General features: G+C 37.4%; 1 long non-coding RNA gene across 1 annotated transcript in view; it reads right to left on the bottom strand.

Moving 5' to 3' along the window:
* Positions 1 to 2,471: 2,471 nt before the first annotated feature.
* The window catches only part of LOC309868337, a 34,217-nt gene continuing 21,571 nt past the window's right edge, over positions 2,472 to 15,117 (bottom strand). Inside the window, exons 4-7 of the long non-coding RNA XR_014313641.1 lie at positions 11,827 to 11,955; positions 10,846 to 10,943; positions 3,746 to 3,858; positions 2,472 to 3,413 (exon numbers count right to left, since the gene is read on the bottom strand). This is a non-coding gene — a long non-coding RNA (uncharacterized lncRNA). The remainder of the gene's footprint in view (positions 3,414 to 3,745; positions 3,859 to 10,845; positions 10,944 to 11,826; positions 11,956 to 15,117) is intronic.

Here is a 15,117-nt window from a genome sequence, read left to right as displayed (position 1 = left end):
AAGACCTTCCTAGAGCATGCAAAGAACAGATAGACAAAAAATCTGCAAAGTCTCTGTGTTGGGGGCAGGGAGGTTGTGGGGATTGAAGATTTTAGAGCAGAAATTCCCCTACAGCACCTAGGGAATCATCAGGAAGGTGGGTAGATTATGGAAGCAACTTTGGAAATCTCTGGCAGGTCAAGAATCTTAATCAGAAGACAGGCATGCCAAGGAAGGCAGGTAAACCAGAAGAAAGATATTTCATAGGTAACCAAGAAAATAAGAAACGAGATTAAACAGTGTCACGAATGTGCATGTAAAGTACGTGGGTAGATGGACCGGTAGACATTATGAACGTTCAGTCTAGAGGTGGGCTGGCACACAGGTAAGTGGATTTGAAAGACAGTGAGATGATTAGTTGAACTGCAGTAACAAAGCTGACTAAGGACACAGTCTGAAAACCAGGTCAGACTTGGAGCCCAACAGCCCAAATCCTTCCCCCCTTTCCGTCTCCCTTCTCCTGCCTCACCACTTTGCTTCACTGCTGTAGCTTGCAATTCTGTCTAGGTCATGGTCCCTGAGATATGCTCAGAGTATTAGGTACGGACTCCAGCAAACTGTTTAGAAATGAGACACTCACATCCCAGATCCCAGTTGGTTTCCAAGTGTCATCATCCACCAGAAAGAACTACTGGGCTCAGACCTGCTGTTTTCTTCCCCCAAAGTCCCCAGCCCAGAGGCAAAGGCTCCTCACCATGGTCCTCAGGTAGTCAACGAAGATATCGGTCACCTTCTAGCATAGTGGAGGTACCATCTTGTTGTTTAGGATTTTAACTTTCAGCAACTTGAGAGTTTTAAAGACATTATCTGTTGACAACTACAAGAGAGAGGGGACTCAGGAAGAAAGGAAGGTTGAAGGGTAAAGATAATAAAGAGAATAAAGGGCCCATGGTAGAGAAAGGAAGAGGAGGAGTCAATCCAGGAAGAGGGTTAAAGCTGGATCAGGGATTGAGGGGATGGAGGGAATATGGGTCAGACTAGGGACACGGGTTTCAGACCTGGAGCTATGATGGCCTGGACCAAGTAGTGCTCTGCTAACTGGAGATTTCTCCTACTCTCCTGGCACAACAGGTATGTACCCAACCAGCTCCCTGGATGGAGATGGTCCTGTGCTCGTTGGAGCCAGTAAAATGTCTGAGATGTCCTCACCTGATCAGCAGCTTGGAGTACCTCCATAATGTCCTCAATGTTCTTTCCTGAAGTATCCCATTCCTGGTTCCTCTCAGTGATCTCTGAGGACTGTATCATAGCTATAAATATCTCTGTAAGAAGTAAAGAGCATGAACTGGAGGAGTTGTTTCTCTCATGCTGCAGGAGGGTATTTCATCAGAGGGGGATACCATGCTACAAACAAAAACATACAAGGGGCACTGGGTGGCTCAGTGGGTTAAGCCTCTGCCTTCAGCTCAGGTCATGATCTCAGGGTCCTGGGATGGAGTCCCACATTGGTCTCTCTGCTCAGCAGGGAGCCTGCTTCCCCCTCTCTCTCTGCCTGCCTCTCTGCCTACTTGTCGTTTCTGTCAAATGAATAAATAAAATCTTAAAAAATAAAAAAAATTTAAAAACATTTTAAAAACTATAAAAGTTATAGTTTTATTATAATATTATATTTTATATATTTTTAATATATATTATATATTACATAATATTATAATATTTAAAATATTATATTAATATTATATTATATAATACTAATATCATAAAATTTTATATTATAAATCAATATTATTCATATTAATATCAATCAAATATTAATTAATATTATTAATATTAATTGGTATATAATATATTACATAAAATACAATATTATAATATATATTATAATATTATAAAATATATATTTTATTATATATTATATAATATGATATATTATATATATTATATATGATATATAATATATCAAATATATTATATCGATAGATATGATATCTATATCTATATATATCTATCGATATAATATATATTTAATAATAATATATTTATAATATATTCAATATTATATTTAATATTTAAATATATTTAATTTATATTATAATAATAATTATAATTATTATAATAATATATTTATAATATGTTTAATGATAATATAATATTATAAAATATATAATATTTCAAATATATTATCTATAGATAATATATATCTATAGATATAGATATCATATCGATAGATATATATCTATCGATATAATATATATTTATTTATTTATTTATTTATTTATTTTTTTAAAGATTTTATTTATTTATTTGACAGAGATTACAAGCAGGCAGAGAGGCAGGTAGAGAGAGAGAGGAGGAAGCAGGCTCCCTGCTGAGCAGAGAGCCCGATGTGGGACTCGATCCCAGGACCCTGAGATCATGACCTGAGCCGAAGGCAGCGGCTTAACCCACTGAGCCACCCAGGTGCCCCTCCTGTAACTTCTAAGAATCGGCTTTGGTCAATAAGTGATTCTCTTCCTTCTAGAAGGCAAGAACTCCACTATCACCCCATCCAACAAATGCCTTCCCAGTGATGGAGGGCAAGACCTTCCTAGAGCATGCAAAGAACAGATAGACAAAAAATCTGCAAAGTCTCTGTGTTGGGGGCAGGGAGGTTGTGGGGATTGAAGATTTTAGAGCAGAAATTCCCCTACAGCACCTAGGGAATCATCAGGAAGGTGGGTAGATTATGGAAGCAACTTTGGAAATCTCTGGCAGGTCAAGAATCTTAATCAGAAGACAGGCATGCCAAGGAAGGCAGGTAAACCAGAAGAAAGATATTTCATAGGTAACCAAGAAAATAAGAAACGAGATTAAACAGTGTCACGAATGTGCATGTAAAGTACGTGGGTAGATGGACCGGTAGACATTATGAACGTTCAGTCTAGAGGTGGGCTGGCACACAGGTAAGTGGATTTGAAAGACAGTGAGATGATTAGTTGAACTGCAGTAACAAAGCTGACTAAGGACACAGTCTGAAAACCAGGTCAGACTTGGAGCCCAACAGCCCAAATCCTTCCCCCCTTTCCGTCTCCCTTCTCCTGCCTCACCACTTTGCTTCACTGCTGTAGCTTGCAATTCTGTCTAGGTCATGGTCCCTGAGATATGCTCAGAGTATTAGGTACGGACTCCAGCAAACTGTTTAGAAATGAGACACTCACATCCCAGATCCCAGTTGGTTTCCAAGTGTCATCATCCACCAGAAAGAACTACTGGGCTCAGACCTGCTGTTTTCTTCCCCCAAAGTCCCCAGCCCAGAGGCAAAGGCTCCTCACCATGGTCCTCAGGTAGTCAACGAAGATATCGGTCACCTTCTAGCATAGTGGAGGTACCATCTTGTTGTTTAGGATTTTAACTTTCAGCAACTTGAGAGTTTTAAAGACATTATCTGTTGACAACTACAAGAGAGAGGGGACTCAGGAAGAAAGGAAGGTTGAAGGGTAAAGATAATAAAGAGAATAAAGGGCCCATGGTAGAGAAAGGAAGAGGAGGAGTCAATCCAGGAAGAGGGTTAAAGCTGGATCAGGGATTGAGGGGATGGAGGGAATATGGGTCAGACTAGGGACACGGGTTTCAGACCTGGAGCTATGATGGCCTGGACCAAGTAGTGCTCTGCTAACTGGAGATTTCTCCTACTCTCCTGGCACAACAGGTATGTACCCAACCAGCTCCCTGGATGGAGATGGTCCTGTGCTCGTTGGAGCCAGTAAAATGTCTGAGATGTCCTCACCTGATCAGCAGCTTGGAGTACCTCCATAATGTCCTCAATGTTCTTTCCTGAAGTATCCCATTCCTGGTTCCTCTCAGTGATCTCTGAGGACTGTATCATAGCTATAAATATCTCTGTAAGAAGTAAAGAGCATGAACTGGAGGAGTTGTTTCTCTCATGCTGCAGGAGGGTATTTCATCAGAGGGGGATACCATGCTACAAACAAAAACATACAAGGGGCACTGGGTGGCTCAGTGGGTTAAGCCTCTGCCTTCAGCTCAGGTCATGATCTCAGGGTCCTGGGATGGAGTCCCACATTGGTCTCTCTGCTCAGCAGGGAGCCTGCTTCCCCCTCTCTCTCTGCCTGCCTCTCTGCCTACTTGTCGTTTCTGTCAAATGAATAAATAAAATCTTAAAAAATAAAAAAAATTTAAAAACATTTTAAAAACTATAAAAGTTATAGTTTTATTATAATATTATATTTTATATATTTTTAATATATATTATATATTACATAATATTATAATATTTAAAATATTATATTAATATTATATTATATAATACTAATATCATAAAATTTTATATTATAAATCAATATTATTCATATTAATATCAATCAAATATTAATTAATATTATTAATATTAATTGGTATATAATATATTACATAAAATACAATATTATAATATATATTATAATATTATAAAATATATATTTTATTATATATTATATAATATGATATATTATATATATTATATATGATATATATCAAATATATTATATCGATAGATATGATATCTATATCTATATATATCTATCGATATAATATATATTTAATAATAATATATTTATAATATATTCAATATTATATTTAATATTTAAATATATTTAATTTATATTATAATAATAATTATAATTATTATAATAATATATTTATAATATGTTTAATGATAATATAATATTATAAAATATATAATATTTCAAATATATTATCTATAGATAATATATATCTATAGATATAGATATCATATCGATAGATATATATCTATCGATATAATATATATTTAATAATAATATATTTATAATATATTTAATAATATTATATTTAATATTTAAATAAATTTAATTTATATTATAATAATATATTTATAATATGCTTAATAATAATATAATATTATAAAATATATATTTTATTATATGTATCATATAATATATATGATATGATATATCATATATATAATATATAATAATATAATATCATATATATGATATATGATATGATATTATATATATATCAGGCTCCATGCTCAATGGAGTCTGTTGGAGATTCTCTGCCCCTTTCCCTCTGTCACTTCGGCTGACCCCCTCAAATAAATAAATAAACCTTTGAAACTGATTATGGAACTATAAAGAAGAGTTATTCAAGTAACTTTTAAACATAATATTCTAAGTGTATGCCTTTAATGGGATATCTCCTAAGGATAAAAAGACCTGCAAAGAAGTCCTGAAATTTATCTAATGAGTTTGTTATTGGTAGTGTTATTGGGGAGGTAGTTATGAAATCATTGCGTATGTTGTAGTAAATATACTGTTTTTCAGCAAACAGGATTGTTACCATGGAAGAAGGGAGATGCAAATATGGAATGGGAGCCCATGATGTTTAAATTTTAATTAATTTTAAATAAATTAAGACTTCGCGATTTAAAGTATTTCTGTCCATTGAAGATGCCCAAAAACCAATGAGCACACCTGAAACATACCATTTACACTCTGCTCTTTTTTTTTTTTAAGATTTTATTTATTTATTTGACAGAGAGAAATCACAAGTAGATGGAGAGGCAGGCAGAGAGAGAGAGAGGGAAGCAGTCTCCCTGCTGAGCAGAGAGCCCGATGCGGGACTTGATCCCAGGACCCCGAGATCATGCCTAGCCGAAGGCAGCGGCTTAACCCACTGAGCCAACCAGGCGCCCCTACACTCTGCTCTTTTTTTAAAAAAAAGATTTTATGTATTTATTTGAGAGAGAGTGTGTGTGCAAGCACAAATGCGGAGATGGGCATTTTTTTTAATGTTGAAATCATACTTATATTATTTTACACTACTTTCCCTCATTACATCCATGTCTTTGGCTCTCCAGGCCTTATGTGTCCATGAAATGGAAGCTTTTGCTTCCTTAAGAATGTCTTGTCTGTCCTGCTAATGTGATTATCTCTGAAACTCTTCTCAGGCTATGTAATATCCATGTGACTTCTTTGCAGATGCTTGGGAAGTGGTGGTGGATCTAAAAACATTCAGTTAAGAATCAAGAAAAACATAAGGCTTCAAGCCATGCAAGTTCTCTGACTCTTCTCCACATTTCTGTTACCATCACAAAGTTAATTAGATGATTCTTTAATGCCCTACAGATACATTTTATTGCTAAAACGTTTAATTCTACCATTGCAATTTAAGTTTAAAAAAGTTACTTTTAAGCTGGAGGGCTCTGGGGTGGGGGGATGGTGGCGTCAAGATTGCCTTGATTCGAAACTGAGATTAGCCATTCTCCAGTTATGTGTCCTGGTGAGTTTCATCATTGCCGGATGTAATATGGGGCTGGATCATGACCTGAGCGCCAGTACAAAGAGTTGGATGATCATCCGACTGAGCCACACAGGCATCCCTATAACCCACTCTTTTAAAAAAGGAAAAAAAAAAAAAAAAAAGGTCTTCTTGAAGAAATGGCAGATTTCTGGTCATAAATGATTGAGAATAGAAAGAGTACAAGAGGGGCGCCTGGGTGGCTCAGTGGGTTAAGCCTCTGCTCAGGTCATGATCTCAGGGTTCTGGGATCGAGCCCACATCAGGCTCGCTGCTCAGCAGGGAGCCTGCTTCCTCCTATCTCTCTGCCTGCCTGTCTGCCTACTTGTGATCTCTGACTGTCAAATAAATAAATTCTTAAAAAAAAAAGAAAGAAAGAAAGAGTACAAGATAGGTCCCTATACTTTTGTGCCAAAAACAGACACGTGCTCAAAAACCCAATGGGTATACACTAAAAAGGCAGAAGACCCAGATGAAAGGGGTCTCCCATTGGTCAAATGAGCAACATTTTGAACATCAAAAAGAATGACAATAATAATTTAAAATCCACTGAATAAAAAATAAAGAAGAAAAAGAAAGGAACCCCTGGCCCCAAAGTGGAACTTAAAAATGGTAGTGGTACACCTGGGCTGCTCATTCAGTTGAGTGTCTGCCTTCAGCTCAGGTCATGATCCCAGGGTCCTGGGATGGAGCCCCATGTCAGGCTCCTGCTTGGCGGGAAGCCTGCTGCTCCCTCTCCCACTGCCTCTCTCCCTGGCTTATACTCACTCTCTCTCAAATAAATAAATAACATCTTTTTTAAAAATAATAAGATAAATTAATAAATGCTTGGTAGTTATAGTGGGGGAGGAGGGATTCCACTTTAAAAGATGCCAGCTAATAAAAGAGAAGGAATGACAGAATTGCAACTATAGATAAAATAACTGTTGCAGGCAAGAAGCACCAATGATATTGACATGGCCTGAAGCATCACCACACATATTATGCATTAAGTTACAATAGGAGAAAAGCTCTTTTACAACAGAGAGATCTGATGAATACCCCCTTCACCAAGCTATCAAGCGTAAAATCACCAATAACAGAACTGACCGATATTTTATGTTTCCTGATGATGCAATGGAAGACATGCTTCCCCATGCAGTATTTTTGCCCACTACGTTTAAATCTAAAATGAGGAAGTGATCAGTCAAATCCAGATTATAGGACAGTCGACATGACCACTAAAGACGAAAATGGTGGGTGGGCTATCTTAGATGAAAGGAGAACGCAATGGATCATCTTTGATCGGATCTTAGGTGGGCTGAAGAATAGCTAGAAAGGAAATTTTAGCTAGAAAGAAAATTTCAAGGACACTTGGGGAAATTTGACCACAGGCTGTGTGATAATGATAATATTGTATCAATATTACGTTCCTTGAGTATAATAAGGTTATAAGAATTCTCCTGGAACACTTAAAGTCCATAATATAAGTGTGAACTTACTCTGGAATGATTCAGATCTATGTGCATGCGTCTGTATATGGATTGAGAGAGACAGAGTATGAGATGAGTACAAACATGGCAAAAGGTTTAGCAAATTGGAGAATGTAGGTTGAAGAATAATGGGCGCTCACTGCACTATTCTTTTGACTTTTCTATAGGTCTGGTATTTTTTCAAAATAAAATGTTAGGAGAGAAATCAAGATTCACCAGTTATCAAAAGACACCATTAAGTGAGTAAAAAATGGCAAAGCTCAGAGTACAAAAAGATATATATCACCCATAAAATCAACAAAGTATCCATATCTAAAATATATAATAATCCCCTGCAAATCAAAGAAAAATGGGTAAGAGACTTAAAGGAATTTATAAAAGAGTATATCCAAATGGCTCATAAACACATTTAAAGGTTTGCCTCAATCTAACTAGGAATTAGGGAAGTAAAAATTAAAACCACAGAAGTATATTGCAACACACCCACCAGAATGGCTTAAACTTAAAAGGTTTACAATAACTAGTGTGGAAATGATGTGAAACAGTGGGGATTTTCATATACCAATGGGATATAAAAGAATACAGCCGCTTTGGGAGACAACTTGGTATTATCTACCAGAATGCTTAAGATACGCTTACTCTGTGATCCTTTTCCAGGTAAACACCTAATGGAATGCATGCTTACTTATGATAATAGACATGTGCATGAATGTTCACAGTGTCATTATTCATAACAGCCCTAAACTGCAACTCCTATGTCCAATATCACCATAATGGAGAAATTGTTATTATTCATACAATAGTCATATTGTGGAATACTATATAGCAACGAAAATGAACAAACTATAATGTCCTGCAACAATAGGGATAAATCTAACAAATATGAAATAAGTGAAAGATGCCAGAAATAATAGATATTTCATGATTATATTTATTTTTTAAAAACCCTCAAAAATAAGCAAATATGAACTACTGTGTTCAGGGATTCAAACTTAAGTAGTAAAAGTTTCAAGAAAAGCAAGAATATGATTTTTATTTAAAAAATGTTTTTTGGGGGATGCCTGGGAGGCTCAGTGGGTTAAAGCCTCTGCCTTCAGCTCAGGTCATGATCTCAGAGTCCTGGGATCGAGCCCCACATCGGGCTCTCTGCTCAGTGGGGAGTCTGCTTCCTGCCCCGCCCCCCCCCACTGCCTCTGCCTGCCTCTCTGCCTACTTGTGATCTCTGTCTGTCAAATAAATAAATAAATCTATAAAAAAAATTAAAAATAGAAATGAAAAATGGTTTTTTTACTTATATGTGGAATCTAAAAAACAAAATAAATGAACAAATAGAAACATACTCATAAATACAGAGAGCAAACCAGTGGTTGCTAGAGGAGAGGGGTGTAGGGGACAGATAGTGAAGGGGATTGAGAGGTACAAACTTCCAGTTTTAAAATAAACAAGTCACAGAAATGAAAAGACAGCATAAAGAATATAGTCAATAATACTGTAATAATGCTGTATGGTGACAGATGGTAACTACACTTACTGGAGTGAGAATTGTATAATGTATAAAATTGTCAAATCACTCTGTTCTGCACCTGAAACTAATATAACATTGTATGTCAACTATAAATCAAAAGTAAATATTTTTTAAATCAGTGGTTATCTTGAGAGGAAGTAATGACTAGGAAGGATCACAACAGGGAGAGCTGGATGGTGGTGACACAAATATTTGCTTTGTGGTACATCATTGAGGTCTACATACTTGTTGATGCACTTCACTGTGTGTCTTTAACAAAACAGATGTTTTTAAAGTTAAAAATAGAAAAAAACAGGAACTATAAGAAAAATATAGGATTTTATGTAAAAATACTATAGGATTTTATGTAGAAATACTATTTTTAGGGCACCTGGGTGGCTCAGTTGTTAAGCGTCTTCCTTCAGCTCAGGTCATGATTCCAGGGTCCTGGGATCAAGCCCTACTTCGGGCTCTTGCTCAGTGGGAAGCCTGCTTCTCCCTCTCCCACTCCCCCTGCTTGTGTTCCCTCTCTCACGGTGTCTTTCTCTGTCAAATATACAAATAAAAAATCTTGAAAATAGAAGAAGCTATATTTTTAAAAGATAATACAGAAAACAAAATTAGAAATTGAACAACTCAATAAATAGGTTTCAGAGTAGACTAGATGCTGCTGAAGAATGAATCAGTGAATTGGAGGACACACTGGCAAAAGTGACCCAGAATCTAGCACAGACACATGGAGAAGAAAATAAAAGAGAGACATTTAGAGACATGGATGAAAACCTCCAACATATGCTTAATGGAAATGCCAAAGGAATGCAGTGAATGGGCAAAAGGTCATAGATGAAGGGATAGTGGCTGCAGATCTTTCAGAATTCAAGCGAACATGAATGCTCAGATTGGAAAAGCACACCAAGTCTTTCACAGGATAAAGAAAATCAATCCATTTCTAGATACACTGGAATAAAATAAAAAACCAAAGAAAACAAGAGAACTTTAAATCACTCAGATAAAAAAGGTTACCTGCAAGAAAAAGACCACCAGACCAACAGCAGACTTGCCATCAGCAAGAGTAGAGAAGACAATGCAATAATAGCTTCCAAGTTTTGAAAGAAAGTAACTATCCGTCTAGAACTTTATACCCGGCTCCATCATTCAAGAGTAAGAGTTTGGGCCCCTGGGTGGCTCAGTGGGTTAAGCCTCTGTCTTTGGCTCAGGATCCTGGGATCGAGTCCCACATCGGGTTCTCTGCTCCGCAGGGAGCCTGCTTCCCCCGTCTCTCTGCTTGCCTCTCTGCCTACTTGTGATCTCTCTCTAAGTGTCAAATAAATAAAATCCTTTTTTTAAAAAAAGAGTGAGAGCAAAATGAAGACATTCCAGATAAGCTAAGAAATTTATTATTCATAAGCCCCCACTGAAATAAATACTAATAATCTTCCTTCTTTCAGCAAGGAATGAAATAAACCCGGAAAGGAGGAGAAGAATGCAAGAAATGTATTAATCATGTACTCAGAATTAGTAAAACACTTGGTATCCTGAGTATCTTCTGTTGGCTCTCCAGATGCTCCCTACCTTCTTCTTCATTCTGTTAAATGTTTTGGAGGTCCAATAAACCCCCTTGTCCGATGGCTCGCAGTTAGGTTTTGCCAATGGGGAGCCCCGATAGGAAGCTGCAGAAAGAAAGGATGGTCAGGTCACAGTATATATTCTGGTTCCTCCTGGCCGTGTGATTCTTGGCTGGGTGCATACCTTGAGGTCACTGCTTCTCTCAAGATAGCTCTCTATGCACAACGCTCCTTTCAGCTTTTCACGACTTCTCCCTCCCCACATCCCTTCAGGCCTAGGGGTGCCTCAACTCTGGCTGTTACTGGCTCCAGCATATTTACTATCTCTTGTGGGTTTCTTAATCTTTACTCACAAATACTCATCCGAAATAGTTGCTTTAAATCTGTTAAACTCTCCTCAAATATTCCTAATTTGAATGTGTAGTTTGTTTTCTGGTAGGTGCCTGGGAAGGTGGTAAGTTTAAGGGAGTATTGTCAGTGAAATACAATAATCACCACTAAATCGAGGGAGTTAAAGCCCTGATGGAATGAGACCGTTAGCACAGCACAAAAGATGAGCAGGCTGAGGTTGAAGGGCAGGGATGGAGTTTGATATCATTATTTTCCTTAGAAGGAATATAGAGAATCGGTGCACTTTAAACTTTATTTTTTAGAAAAATAAAGAGGATAAATGCTTATTATTTTTCGAGTAAAAAAATCTCTTCAGGTGTTGAGTTGCAGAACCTTATTTCAATATTTTAGACTTCTTCATTTCTTATACTATTTAAATTCAATACATCCAACATTGATTATACTATCTTCTCTCCTTCCCTAAATTAATCCCTAAATCTGTGCAGTTCTTGAGTCTTGGTCATCTTTGACTTCTCTCTCACACCACCCACAGCCCTGCCAAGACAGAGGATTTTACTTATTCAAGGTCCCTTGAACCCAACCCTTTGCTACCCTTATACAGCCACTGTTCGACTTCATTTCTCATGTTCAGACTCACCTCCTTTTTAGGCCTGACCCTGCTCCAGTCCCTGTTTCTGTCCTTCCCACCCACACCAGACAAACAGCAGCACTACAAGGAAGAGGTTGAGATGACACAGAGGTAACGTCTCCTGGGAATACGACCCAACTGTTGAGAAATAATCATATCTTAGCAACCAAACTGAGAATGCTTACATTAGAACTAACCCACCAGCTCCTTAATTCTAAAGAACCTAAGGTGGAATAGAGCTTCCCCTCCCCCAAAGACAACTCCTGGAGAGAAATGGCTTTATTACAACTTCTTCTTTAAAATACCTGCTGCAGGGACACCTGGGTGGCTCAGTGGGTTAAGCCTCTGTGTTTGGCTCAGGTCATAATCCCAGAGTCCTGGGATCGAGTCCCACATCGGGCTCCTTGCTCCGCAGGGAGCTTGCTTCTCCCTCTGACTCTGCCTTCCACTCTGTCTGCCTATGCTCGCTCTCGCTCGCTCTCCCTCTGACAAATAAATAAATAAAATCTTTAAAAAAAATAAAAAATAAAAAAAATAAAATACCTGCTGCAGGGGTGCCTGGGTGGCTCAGTGGGTTAAGCCTCTGTGTCTGGCTCAGGTCATAATCCCAGAGTCCTAGGATCGAGTCCCGCATTGAGCTCTCTGCTCAGCGGGAAGCCTGCTTCACTCACACTCTCTGCCTGCTTCTCTGCCTACTTGTGATCTTTGTCTGTCAAATAAAATCTTTAAAAAATAAAAATAAAATACCTGCTGCAGAGTAGCTATTCAACAAATGTGTTGAGAAAATAAATGAGTGAACAAGTTATATTTTTTAAACTTGTTATGTTGACGCAAAGGTGCGCACAGGGTTTATATATAAATATATTTACCATGGCACTATTTATCTATAAGTAAAAATTCAAAATTCTCTTGACACTCAACAATACACAGATACTTACATTACAGTTCATACATATGTGCAGTTGTTAAAATTAATTTTGTAAAATATTTAATGATATGACAAAATGTTCACATAGATTAAGTTAAAAAAAGACAAGTTATAAAGTATGTATAATACTGTTTTATATATATCCAACTATATATTTTATATATATACATATATACACATATATGTGTGTATATATATACACATATATATATTTTATATATATACATATATATTATATATATACATATATATTTTATATATATATACATATATATACATATAACCAGACTATTCACATATACACACACACATACGAATACACAGAACATACATCAAAGTGGTAACATATCCAGATGGTAGATTTATAAGGAATTTTTATTTTCTTCTAAGGACTTCTCTATAAGTTCCATGCAGTTTAAAATAAACATGTTACTTTTGTCATCCAAAAAGTGTTACTTTTAAGTATGTTCTTTTAAAAATGTAAACTGATGATTCAGAAAATGTTTTATTAAAAGCAAGGAGGTTTATAGAAAAAAGCCTAATTCAAGTGACGTCAGCAAATTTTTTTTAGCTTTGTCTATATGATGGGTGTTGTGAGGGTATTCGAGATAAAGGTAACATGATTGCTGACCTCAAAGAACTTAGAGTGAGAGTAAAGAACATATGACAGTTATAAGAGAAGACAATACATACAATATTGTAGGCATGTACAATGTTCTAAAAAACAGAGATGAGAGTATATAATTAAGTCTGTAAGAGCTAGAAAAGGTTTCCGAGAGAATGGGCTGGTGAGTGTGGCTTTTCAGGATGAAAAAGGGTAGAGGGCATGATGTGGAGGGAGAAGGAACCTCTCAAACAAAGAAACAGGATATACAAAAAGCACTCAGCCATGAGGCAAGGCATGAGACATCATGTCAAGGGACGTACACACAGAACCAGTCAAATAATGTAGTGATTTCAAATGATGGAAGTGTCATGTAACTGCTAAAATTAAGATTTTATTTTAAGATTTTATTTATTTATCCGACAGACAGACATCACAAGTAGGCAGAGAAGCAGGCAGAGAGAGAGGAGGAAGCAAGCAGGCTGAGCAGAGAGCCCGATGTGGAGCTCCATCCCAGGACTCCGGGATCATGACCTGAGGCGAAGGCAGAGGCTTAACCCACTGAGCCACCCAGGTGCCCCTAAAATTAAGTGCACTTGTGGGTTCAATATTTGGTAGAAGTGTACAGAATGCAAGTGAGGAAGAGAGGCCTTGTCACCATGCTGTGGCAACAGGGAGTCCTTGAAAGGCTCACATATCAGAGGGCCTGGGATTTGTGATTTAGAGGAACCACTCTGTTTGTAATGCAGAAGATGGGCCTGAGGAGGACAAGACTGCAGGCAGGGGGGAGAAATGATAGTTACCTGACCTGAGGTAGTAGCACAGGAGATGAAGAGACAAGAACAGATCACAAAGATACTCTGGAGGTTAAAATAGGCAGAACTTGGCAATGGATTAGAAGAGGTGAGAGGAGACGCCAAGGAAAAGCAGGCACGTGGGATCTCTCCCAGGTTCAGAATTGAATATGGTAAATGGAAGAAACATTCGATATTGAAAATACAGAAAGAGGAACCCATGTGAGAGGACAGGGGATAATGGGAAGTTTTAAGAACATGATGGGTTTGAGATTTCTCTAGATATCCAAGGGTAAAACTTGGAAGCATTAGGATATACTAGAGTTTAAGGGGAACTGGAGATGTAGATTTTGTAGCTCAGAGGTGATGGTCAAAGCCATTCTTTTGCCTCAGAAGAGAAGAACAAGTGCAAAGGGCCAAGAATCCTGAAGAAGATAAACAGTTAACAAAATGAGCAGAAGAAGGTGAGACTATAGAGGAGGAGACCGAGTGAAAATAATGAAGTGGAAGGGTATGCTATAGAGCTAGCACAGTGATTGAGAGCTTGGTCTTTGGACAATTATCATACGATCTCACTGATGTGTCGAATTTAAGAAACAAGGCAGAGGATCATAGGGGAAGGGAGGGAAAAAGCGAAACAAGACAAAACCAGAGAGGGAGACAAACCATAAGAGACTCTTAATCTTGGGAAACAAACTGAGGGTTGCTGAAGGGGTGGGGGTGAGGAGATGGGGTGGCTGGGAGATGGACATGGGGAGGGTCCATGATTTGGGGAGCACTGGGTGTTGCACAAGATCAATGAGTCACAGACCTATACCCCTGAAACAGTTTCCTTATTCATGAAACTGGATACAGATAACATCTCCACATTCGTGAAAAAAAATCCTCAACAAACTAGCAATAGGACGTTACTTCCTCAATATGGTAAAAAGCATCTGTGAAACCTACAGCTAGAGTATTTAATAGTGAAAGAC

The sequence above is a fragment of the Mustela nivalis genome, assembly GCF_964662115.1.
Source record: "Mustela nivalis genome assembly, chromosome: 7".
NCBI lineage: Eukaryota > Metazoa > Chordata > Mammalia > Carnivora > Mustelidae > Mustela > Mustela nivalis.
The sequence above is the reverse complement of the archived record's forward strand: the minus strand, read 5'-3'. Positions and strand labels throughout refer to the sequence as shown.